General features: G+C 35.2%; 2 pseudogenes; both read left to right on the top strand.

Moving 5' to 3' along the window:
- Positions 1-967: 967 nt before the first annotated feature.
- Positions 968-1,211, top strand: LOC109677655 (ubiquitin-fold modifier 1 pseudogene; annotated as a pseudogene).
- Positions 1,212-10,844: 9,633 nt separating this feature from the next.
- LOC109677654 (alpha-ketoglutarate dehydrogenase component 4 pseudogene) lies at positions 10,845-11,254 on the top strand (annotated as a pseudogene).
- Positions 11,255-12,525: the final 1,271 nt, after the last annotated feature.

The raw sequence follows: 12,525 nt of genomic DNA, 5'->3' as shown, positions 1-12,525 counted from the left end.
TCCAGCAGGGCCCGAGGTGTGGGGATCCCAGCAGAGTGTGGATCCAGCTCAGGGCTGATGTCTGGTGTGGCCAAGGGGTGGGGATCCCGGTGATGTGTGGATCTGGCACAGCCTTGGGGGCAGGGATCCCAGGGGGGCATGGATCTGGCATGGGGCAGGGGCCCGGCACAGCCTCAGCCAAGTGTGTCTTCATTGTCTCAGCAGGTTCACTGTTTTAGGAGGTCATGAGGTCTGCAGCTCTTTCTAGTCACCATCTTGGATATTGGGAGAGTTGGGGTTTTAAGGATGTAATAAGGTCATGGAAAGGTTGAGGGGTTGAGAGCATGAGTTCTGCCTTTTTATCCCTTACTCCCCATGAGGACATTTAGAAGATGCCATCTACAAGGACTGAGCTTTCATTAGACATGGAGCCCACAAGTGTCTTGATTTGGACTTCCTAGCAACCAAAAGTGACAAACTTTTATTCTTTATCAATTGTCCACTGTATGGTATTTTGCTCTAGGAATACAAAGGAACTATGACACATTTTTCACACATTTTCTAAGTGGTATACAATAAATAAGTGTGTATAAGGCATTCTGACTTGTTTATACATTAAATGGAATGACTACTTCTATTTCTCAGCACTGAGAAAGATTTTGCAAGGGAACTCTTGCAGATTGTTTGTGGGATTGTAAATAGTGCCTGCATCATGTCAAACAGTATCAAGTTTCCCAGAACAATCAAAAATATAACTATTGCATGATAAATAAATCCCCTTACTAGGTATATTTCCCAAAGGAAATGAAGTCAGTATGTTAAAAAGGCACCTGCACACGCACGTTCATTTTGACACTATAAGCAGGCATCAAGAAGTGCAATCATAAGATGTGGAGCTGAGTGGGTGGGGCACAGAAGTGTCCTCACTCCTGGGAAATGGGGCTGTGGAGTCAAGTTGTCCCAGGCTATCTGTCCAGGCATCTGCACCATGTCAAAGGTTTTCTTTAAGATCATGATAACTTTTAATCCATACAAAGTACACAGCATTTCTGAAAGTACATCTTTCACAGCAATCTTAAAGTTTGCAGTTGAAGAATTTAAGTTCAATACAAAGTGCAACTATTACCAATGATGAAATAGGAATAAATGCTGTACAGGCTGTCAGAAATATTTTTCTAAAGCATGGTTCAGAACCCCAAATTATTCCTAGAGACAGTGTTGGAAGTTTTTAATATCTGCTACTCATACTATTCAAAGTAAACATTGGTATTTTTGTCATAAAAACTTAAATCAGGCATTTGAGACACTATGAAAACACCAAGAGTCAATGAAACAATGAAAGCCAACACATGGTCCTTTCTTGTTGTTGTTCCCTTCATGTGAAGAGGGAATAGTTTAAGTGTAGTATACTACCGCCACAGAAAGTCAACAAAGATTTGTTGATAGCTACCTCACAACACAAGTAGGGTGTTCATTTGTGGGAAATGCATTACCCAACTGTGTTTTTATAACTGGAGGATGACTCTGATAATTCTTTCTGAGAACATGTGGAAAATTAAAATTTGCTGAATCTCACGTGATTGGTGTTGAGTTCAAAATCTAAAAGGATTATGGATCATAGGTGGTGGTTTGCTAACTACTTCTGACTTGTGCACTCATAGTTTGACTCTTAAGCATAGAGTTTATGATGTAGTAGATATTTCAGTGAATAGTTACCTTAATTTTTTTATCAATTTCTTTTAAGTTTCAAACTCCATTTGTCATGAAAATTTTAATTTAGTATCGAGGAACCAAAAATTGACGTTTTTGATCTACCTATTATGTGTATAAATTTGTCCTACACCAAATAGTTTTAACAGTGATCTTGCAGAATCCAATATTTTTAGTGATGGCAATTCTTTATGGTAGAAGCATTGTTTACTAAGTTATGCATTCCTTTATCAATCTCTTTTAATACAAGGTTTATGACAGAACCCATTGCCTTCTTGAGGATAATATTTCTGAATATCATTAAGAAAGAATATTAGTGCAGAGATCTGGTTTTTACAACAAAGCTTAAAGAAATACTGATTGGAAATTCTGAGGAGTTAGGCTTATTGAAAAGACTACTTTGAAGAAGTTACTAACATAAGTCATCCAACTGGATAAGAAGCCAGGGCAGGGAAGATGGGAAAGCCTGAATGATCAGGCCCCGGGCAAAAAAAAAAAGAAAGCAAAAAAGAGCAACAGTGTAGAGGAACAGAAAACTGTCACAAAGTGTCACAGAAAAAAACAACTGGTTGGACAAAACTTTGGAGTGTAAGTTGGGGAAAACTGAAAGAGAAACAAAATACTTCATACAGTCTTAAGCAGCACAAGGTAGTTAGAGAAATCAAAGTGTAGACCTTTGTCTCTGTGGAGGTGCCAGCTGCTGTCTTCTATAAGGGACTTATGAACACACCATCTCAAGCCCTGGCATGCCTGGAGGAAGCTAGTGTGAGGAGCACCTACTGCAAGGCACCTGAGTGATCCACAAATGAGGATCTGTCAGTGGAGTCAACTCCGGCTGGGGCTCAGCTTGGACCTGCAGGTCTGCAGGCTTCCAGGTGCTAAGCTCCAGTGCCCTTCCTCAACCACTGTCCCAGAGACCCACAGAAGCAGGGTTGCTGGCGGAATTAAGTGTTTCCAAGCCTCCATTTCCTGTGATATAAACAGCTTCATTGCTTCACAAACAAATGTTTGTTCCATGACCCAGACATTCATGTCTCCCCAGATCCCCAGTGGTTTGGGACTGACAGCTTAAAAAAGGCATCTGAATGGGATACTTGTTTCCTGGGTCACCCCAAGGACATCACCATGGAGAGATGCTCCATCCCACCATGCCCCTCAATGTGTGTAAGGCCTGTGTTTCATACTTCTTAAGAAACTTTGTGGAATGTCTTCAGGTAGTGATGAGGCAGGGAGAGGTAAGGCCAAGCCCTGTTCCCTGGCCTTACTGACCTCTTTATGTAGCAGGTATGGCCTATGACCCAGCAACATCTCAACCTGCAGGTGGAGCTGGGAGTCACTAGACTGCAAGGCCCCTCATGGGTGGGCCAGGGGCTAGCAGGACAGCTCTGCTCCCAGTGGCCTCTGTGAGAGGGGTCTCTGGGGAAAGAGCAGCAGCAGCTCCTCCAACTCTGAGGCTCCCAACAACTCTTGTTCATGTGGTCTTGTGTACTGACGTTTGCCATGTTGGGAATTCAAAATGGAAAGTTAAAAAAGTTGTGTTCACTTATGCCTACATTAAAAACAATGTTACTGCCTTAAAATTTAACATAAACAGTGTACTTAGTGGAAAATATTTTGTAAACAAAACACTGGCATTGTTCGATTTAAAAAAATCTACAAATGTAGGCCTTGTCATCATAAAAATTTTAAAATATCTCTTAGGAGAAGCCAAAGAGTGCTGTGCATAATGCAACATTTTATTTACCTTTGCAGAGGAAATCAATATCTGTGTGTATCTTGAAGATGAAACAAAGGTTCATAGTGACTCAGAATCAGTGTTTGACCTGCTGTATTTTAGATGGTGAGCTCTATAGAGGCAGGGTTGTGTCTGTGTGATTCTTTCCAACCTGGAAATGTAGGTTTTCAATGTATCCTTGCTGAGTTATTCATGAGTAAATTCTCTCAACAACATTTTTTACCTTAGCATGTTTCATTGTCTTCTCTGCCCTAGGTTCATTGGGGGAAAATATAAGAAAATGCAGCAGAATCAGCATTTGAAGGGTGACATTGGTAGTTTAGGAAATTACCAGAGAGATATTATTTTACTAACAAATTGATGAGTGAATACCAGGATCAAAGGAAAAATACTGCTGATATGAAAGGGCACTATTAAATGTTTGGGAAGGTTTAATTTTTTTTGTTTAAAAAATCTGATGCTCAAAAGCCCTGTTCTTATAAACTTAAGCCTTATTTAACCAGAGATTTGTGAATAGCCATTCCCTGAAGTTTTGGATTATTTTAAATTTTCCTCCTTGTTGCTTTTAGCACAAATGTCTTCCTGCTACTTGCATAGATAAATTTATTAATGTCCTGCACTATACAGTGATCTATTGAATGCTTTTGTTCTTTGGTTTTGAAAATTAGGCATAATTCTTTAAAACATTTTATTAAACAAGTAGACATTTTGTTGTTAAATGTTATCTCTAAATTCTTTGTGCAGAATGTTTTGAAGTGGTTGTTGTGTTTAGCTTAAATATTTTGCTGATCCGAAATTAATATGTTATAAAAATACATTTTGTTGTACTGTTAAATAGAAGAGCAAACACACTAAATGCCCATCTACTAATAAATGGATAAAGAAAATGTGTTATATACACATTGGAACACTATTGAGTCATAAAAAATGATGACATCCTGTCATTTGTCAACATAGATGGAAATGCAAGTCATGTTGTAAAGTAAAATAAGACAGGCATGAAAAGTACCACATGCTCCCATTCATGTATGGTATCTAAAAAAGTCAATTTCACAGGAGTGGAGAGGAGATTGGTGATTGCCAAAGTCCAGGATACCATAAATTGCATCAGTGGATACTAGTTACAGTTATATAGAAATAAGAAGTTCCTGTGTGCTACTGCAGAGTAGGGTGAATATAGATGATAAAATGTTTTACGTGTCTTTTTAATCTAGAGACAGAGTTTTGAAAGTTTTCATCATAAAGAAGTGGTAATTATTTAAGGCAATAGATATAGATACCCTAATTTGAATATTACACATATGCATCAAAACATCACATATTAGCCCATAGTGTACAATTTTTGTACACTGATTAAAATTACCAAAAAAAGAATGTGATTGAATTTTATGAGCCATTTATATTTTTGAGTGTTTGGGGAATGTTAACAGATGCAAAAAGATTTTAAAATGATGTGAATCTCTTATAAAAAAGAGAAAAAAAGCCATAGTGAATTATAAGTGGAATGCTCTTAGAGTATTTGGATCAGGAAGCTTGTGGACCTTTCCTATATCCTTCTCAAATCACTAGTAGAAAGACTAGAAAATCATATTATAGGAAAATTGTGTTGAACTACTAGAACATGTTCCCTTTTTCTTTTAAAGTTTATTTACTTTAGGTGGTAAATAGAACCATATGGACTGGTCCAGTTTAGAAGACAGTTGCAAAAGAAAATGTGAATTCAATTTGGCAGAGTTGTCATAAAACTGCAGAGCCAGCAACCATGCATTTCTTTCAAAGGGTGCCCAAACTCACAGAAACATGTCAATAGAAGCAACTCATAGGCTTCTCTCTAGTAGGTGGAGCTGTTGTCTGGAGTGCAATTTTAATCTCAATGAAAAGTGAGGAATTTGCCTGAGGTAGGGAGCCTAGAACCATGTAGCCCTTTTATACTGTTCTAATATGAACCTTACATGCAGCAAGGAAGACACAGCTCTTAAATGCCACTTCAGAAAGATAAAAGAAATCCCTCCTTTATCAATTCCATACTTGCTCTGTATTTTGTCAGTGTCATGGAACTCTTCAAGGTTTTAGCAGTACAGTCCATTCAGGTGGGGATAATCTTTTCTCAACATGAAAAAGTAGACCAGATTTTTAAAATATCATTCCACCTATACTTTTAGTGGCTTCCTCAATATTGATCTTTTTCACACAGCTGAACTAGTAAGCGTGCACTGTAATGCCAATTTGAGGTAGATGTTAGTAAAACAAGAATGAACATTTCAAAACTTGTCTGTATGTGAGGCTGGTCTCTTGACTTGGTGGTGACCTTCTATGTTTGGTAGGACCACATACCATGCAGTTTATAAAAATGGTGTGATAATTAAATTGAGACTATTTTAAAAGTTAATTAGGGGAATCTATTCAGCTAACACTTAAACTTCATATTTTAACTTTTTGTTCTTTTTAATTTTTTTAAATTTTGATTTTACATTTGCTCACATGTATATACATGGTTTGGGCCACCTTCCTCTGCACCCTGCCCACACACACCTCTGGGCAGAACCTGAAATTTTCGGCAATATATTCTGATCTAGTATACTCTCTATATGTTTTAAGTGATAATAGTAGAAAAAGATGAGACAGGCATATTTTTTTAATTGATGTAACTAGGGATGTCTTTAAAAGATGAAAAATTATCTTTTCCTTTTTATACACTTCACATGATAAAATACAGTGAAAATACCTTTGGGAGAATTTGGTATTGAATATATATCCCCGTGAGGAAAATGTCTATTTTTGCTATAATTTTAGGTTACCTACTGAGCTCTAATTTATCTGTGACTAAACACTATTATTGAGAATTTACCTAGGGTAACCAAACAGTCATACTTTTCTTCATAAACATATAATACAGAATAATCACAATGCTTACATATTTCCATATTAAGTTCACTTTTACAAGAAAAAGTATAAATAAAAATAGTTTTGTTTTCATTTTATAAAATTTTTCAAATGTATACATTCATGTAATTTAAAATTTGCTGACTTTTGTTTTATTACAAATTTCTGTTAGGTAATATATATTCAGCCTTCCATATCTCCAGATTGTGAATGCACAGACTTAAACAGCTCTGAGTCACATACCATGTAGTTAGACCTATGATGGTATATAGGTAAAGAGTTTTTTTATGCCATATTAATTTTGTTTTAGGAATTAAAGTGTACTGGAGGAAGTGTTCAGGATATTCAGGAAACATGGATGTCTTTGCAGGTGTAATAGTGATGATTTAGGGTTTTTCCTGATGTTTTGAAGATTGGGAATTTGTATATGAATACCAGCTATAATAGAGGTTAGTGATATAATAATATCTGCACCTAAATTGTGAAAAAAAATTTTAAAGAAGAAAGTAACAGCAATTAAGATAGCTTTGTATTGCATAAAGTTGTATAGATTTAATGGAAGATAATAATAACCCAGAAATTGATCCATGTGTCAACTGACTTATCACATGTGAGAGTCATTCTTTGAATAGAAGACCATCTTTTATGTATATGATTATTGCACAATTGTCTAACCAACCAAACCTTTCCTTCAGTGCTTGGTAAATTTAAGGTGGAGTCTGGAAAAAAGACTGATTGATTATACTGCATAGTATTTGTCATTAAAGGACTTAGAAATAATTTCTTTGCTACATAAATAAGATGGGTTACAGAGTTCATGCTAAGAAAGAGTAGAAAAAATTGAAATAATCAGTGTGAGGAACATTTTATAAAGCCAACCCAAAAAGATTGATTGTCTAGAATAAATAACAGCTCAGTTGAGGAAAACTACAGGACTTCCAGTGAATAAGCCATGAAAATGAGTACTAAGAAAATATACTCTGGGTACTGACAAATATAGCAGTCCAGTATGTCAACATTGGCTTTGCCAGATCTACTTTCTCCCCTTGTCCATGCTATCCTCTCAACATTGGAAAACCAATTTAGAGGGCACCCTTACCCTCCAGCTGCTGGATATGTGTGGGAAGTAGGAAACACCAGGAACAGATGAAAAGACAACAGAAGAGTGAGGTTGCTTACATATCTCCTAGTGTCCTACTCCTAAAGCCCACAGCTTTTGTGAACTGGCAGCTGTCCTCTTTAGAATCTTTAGTCCTTGCAGGCCTGATGCTAATGCAGGTGATCTGCTGTCACTTGTCTTTTCAGAACCATACTACTCTTCTCTGTTTTCCTTAAACTCTAGCCATATCTTTGTTAATCTCTCAGATTAGGTTTTATATAATTGGAGTGCATTATCTGTTCCCTGATGTTACCCTGACCAATACAGTGTATGAGCATATTGAAGCAGGCCAGTAAATGATTTGTAAATAATTATTGTCTCTAAATTGATTAAGAAGGCAAGCAAACTGGAGGGAACTTGGAGATTTGGATGAGGACAAAAACATGAGTCTACTAGGAATAGAAGGATGGTACCTCAATATAATAAGGCTATATATGACAAACTGATAGTCAACATCATACTTAATGGGGAAATACTGAAACCATTTCCCCCAAATGAGGAATGAGAAGAGGGTGCCCAAACTCCCCACTCTTATTCAACATGGTCTTGGAATTCCTAGTCAGAGCAATAAATCAGCAAGAAGAAATAAAATGAACACAAATAGGTAAGGAAGTAGTCAAACTATCTCTATTTACACATGACATGATATTATACCTAAAAGGTCCAAAAACATAAACAGCTTCAGCAAAGTAGCAGGATACAAAATCAACTTACAAAAATTAGTAGCCTTTCTATACAGCAACAATGAACAGATTGAGAAAGAACTTAGGAAAACAATTCAAATACTTAGGAATAAACTTAACAATGGATGTGAATGACCTCTACAAGAAAAACTACAAACTATCGAAGAAAGAAATTGAAGAAGACTACAGAAAGTGGAAAAATCTCCCATGCTCATGGATTGGCAGAATCAACATATTAAAAACAGCTATACTACCAAAAGCAATCTACATGTTCAACACAGTTCTCATCAAAATCTCAATGACATTCATCATGGAGATTGAAAAATCACCCTAAAGTTCATTTGGAAACATGAAAGAACTTAATATATATTGAAAATAACAACTAAATGCTGTTTTGAGTTTAACTAAAAATCTAGGGAATTATGACCTGCATAGTTTGAACTGTTTAGGAGATACTTTACTCTCATTCATGTCCGATAAACTACTTTCATTCAGTACTTCAGCTAGGCCCATCTGTACAGCATACTTTCTTAATTTCAACAGTTTTAGCAAGTTTTCTAAAACAACAGATCATCAGTAGTCATTTTTGAAGTAAAATCAGAATACATCAAGTCTGAAAAGATAGTTCCTGAAAGGACAATGGATAAACAATTCTTATTTGAACATAAATTAACATCCAAATTACTTGATAGGGTAATTGATTCCTGCAAGGATGAGGCTAATATCATTCTTTTTGAAAGGTTTTCTGAAGAAAACAAAGATGACAATTCTGCAAATGCCACTGATGGTGTTATTTCAGTAGGAAAAGAAAATGAATGCCCAGAAGTGATAGTTTGAGTTCCCATTAGTGCATACCAGATGGCTAATATCTCTGAGTTCATCCAGAATGTCTCATAAAAGTTGGACTCTTTGCTATGCAAAACTTGATCTGAGAATTCATGAGAGGATTTTATTTCAGTCATAGAACATGTTGCACATGTTTGACTTAATTTACTTAAAGAATCAGCAGCCTGTGATTTGATGTTTGTGAGTCTCCAGTTGTTAGATGTTTCAGTAATAACCTGCTATTCACTGGGAATGGAGCCCTGTGTACTGAATTGGTGCAGAGCTCATGAGTTTAAGATAACTACCTGTTTGGATATAGTTATCTTAGCAAGAAAAATGGGATACATTCTCCAGTGTTCTCTTTTTGACAGTAAGGAAACAGCTGAATATTCTTCAGTATCCTCTTGAGCCCTCCTAGAGACAATTGGAGGTACACTTGAGGAAGCAGTTGAGCAGGAATCCACGGGAGAGTAATGAGTGCCTATTTAACTCAGTATCAGCCCCTGGAATGCCACTAATTACTGAATTCATTGTGGTAGCAGAAAAAAGCAACACTCTGATAGTTCTTAAATATTAAATATGGTGTAAGAAAAATTAAATCTGTCCTTCAGGAAGAGATGATAAATGGGGTCCTCAATTTGCTCTCAGGGAAAAAGAGTGACGGAGTGGTTGATACAGTTTGTATCACAGGCATGAATAATGGAGATTTTTTTTCCCAAACAATTTGTGCTGGGTCATGAATGCCAAAATTCAGAAATTGAGAAGAGGAAGCATCTATGAAAGAAAGAAGACTGTGTTTTGCTGACTGCTCTTGAGTGGAAATCAGATCATTAGGAAAATAAGTTTTAAAGGCTATGCTAGTTCTTAATACTGCCAAGTAAGTGGTTGCAAGACTATCATGCTTGAAAATATCTGTTTCGGGTTTTTAGAAAAGAAAAGAAAAAAGAAATCAGAAATATGAATTAAAAATGAACAACTTTGGCCCTGGGCTGAATCTTTAGCAAACTCCATTGCCACCTCACAGATATTATATGCAGACAGGTTTGGCTTGGTAAATCACATCCTAATACAAACTGCATAAATGGAAAATATCTTATCCCATTGCATGGGAAGGCCAAAGTCAGAACAATAGAATTACCCAGAATTGACACATTCTCAATCACATGACTGTTTTAAAGTATAAAATGTAAAAATTTAAACCTTTGTCATTGGAAGAATCAATGGATATTTTACATATTAAGCTAGAAATACTAGGAATATAATTTATTTATTAAATAGAGAAAAGTTTTTACATCAGTTAACACTATATTTTTATTCAATTCTTTCAAAGAACAGAAATTATGTAAAGAAAAATTAGACTGAGCTACCTTTTTGTTTAGAATACACAGCAGTGTTCAAAAACACTTTTTTCTTAAACAAGAAATACCTTGTAAAGGCTTGTTATCACTCTGATTATCCTGAGTGACATTGACTATATGAACAGTGAATTTGGAATTTAGCATGCAGTTTAATGTTATTTTGAAAAAAATGAAACACAGAAAATTTAGATGCTCCATAGGCTTTCCTAATTGCCTATGTACATTATACTTTTTAAAGTATACATTTAAAAATGAAATAATATAGCATTATTTGATTTAGTAAATTAAATTATAGTACATATCCAAACAGACCCAGGTTGTCAAAATACTTCAAAACAGAAAATAAGCACTTTTTTTAATATTTATGTTTTTCAAATAAATTGTTAGGATTTTAAATTACTAGTAGTATAAATTCACATATTCAGTTGATATTGAGCAAAGATAAAATGAGGCAAGTAAAGTTTTTTTAAAAATATATTTTATTGATAGTTTAAAATTAAAAGCACTAAGCTATGGAAGCTGCCCCTTCTTGGAGGTCATTAACGGGCAGTAAGAGAGCATCATCAGTCCACAGGGTCATTCACGTAGTCAAGAGACATACTCCATCAATAAGGCTCCCTGACAGAAAAGGCAATCCTAAATCAGTACACCAGAAGCATTGAGATCTGCAGGGAGGCCATCTCACTCTTCTGTAATCTCACAGCATTCTAAGGGAAGTAAATCACCAGAAGTGCTCATGCATCTGGGCCCACCAGAAACTGCAGAGATACTAAAGACATTACCTCAGAAATACAGAAGGAAACCTGTATCTCAAGAAGAAATGGGATTTATCCAGTGTGGAGGTTCATATCAATCATTGCAGCTGCTATTTGTTATCAGACAAACTATATTTATAATAAAGGACTTCCAAAATTACAAGTGAAAAATGCATATTAAGCAATCTTAGTAAATATTTTGAAAAAAATGAAACACAGAAAATTTAGATGCTCCGTAGGCTTTCCTAATTGCCTATGTACATTATACTTTTTAAAGTATACATTTAAAAATGAAATGAGCTGAAATTGAGCTTCACTATCTACCAAAATTTACACATCAGAATATACATCTTTAGTTAACATTTTCCCACTGATTCAGAAAGAGTATTTATTAGGAAAAACCATCAATATTCTTAAAGCTAAATTTAAAACACAAAACCAACAAAAATTCTCAAACAATTCTACATCTGTAAAAAACAATGCATCTTAAAAAAAGAAAAAATTGAAATGGATGAGAAAATATGTACTAAAAATAAACCTTTCTCTTTTTTTGCCTTTATTGTTTTAATAGGTGGGGTTACATTGTGACATTTACACAGGTTCCTACAATGTATGTATCAAATACATCTTACATGAATTTACCTCCTCAACCATTCTCCTTCACCCCCTACCTCTGATTCCTGGAATAGTTTCAACTGGTATCACTTTTTTAAAAAATTGATTTATTTATATAATAAGAAGAATAAATGTTTGTTCTTTAGACCTTACATCCAGGAACACAGTATTTATTTCAATTTATTTAAGTATTTTTGACATCTTTCAGTGGAATTCTGTTTCATATGCATGCTCCACACTTTTTTCCTTTTCTTTTATCATTTTTGCATTTACTTACATATGTACACATTTTTTGCACAGTATTCACCCTCCTTTCTCATATTTTCTTGTACTCACCTGCACAACTGGGGAAGTATTCATTACAGTCCAGTCTGGTCACATTTGCAGTTGGAATGGTACTGACCAAAGCATCACAAATGTACAAGGCATATATTTGTGTAGAAATGCCATCTATTCTTGATGGGAGGTGAGCAGTTAATTCACCTGTTTTATGATTATAAATAAAATGGAGCAGGTCTTCCAAGGACAGTCACCATAATTAAATTAAGCTCATTGTTTCTTTATTTCTGAGACAGAATTTTTAAACTTTATTTTGGGGTTCATTTGCATATTCATAGTCACACGAGATAGTTCAGACCATTGTCTTGTTTGATTTGAAACTAAAATCTTTATTGTAAATATACCCAAATTTGAAAAGTAATAAAATCTTTCAAAGTTGGGACGTTCTCTATAATATGACTAAATTTATTCTTAATTCCTTTAATTTCAAGTCAAAATACTACCTTATATTTGATTTGAGGATTTTTTTTTCTGGTGAATAACT

Source organism: Castor canadensis, chromosome 1, assembly GCF_047511655.1.
Source record: "Castor canadensis chromosome 1, mCasCan1.hap1v2, whole genome shotgun sequence".
Classification (NCBI taxonomy): Eukaryota; Metazoa; Chordata; class Mammalia; order Rodentia; family Castoridae; genus Castor; species Castor canadensis.
Note: the sequence above shows the minus strand (reverse complement) of the source record. Positions and strands in the feature narration are given on the sequence as shown.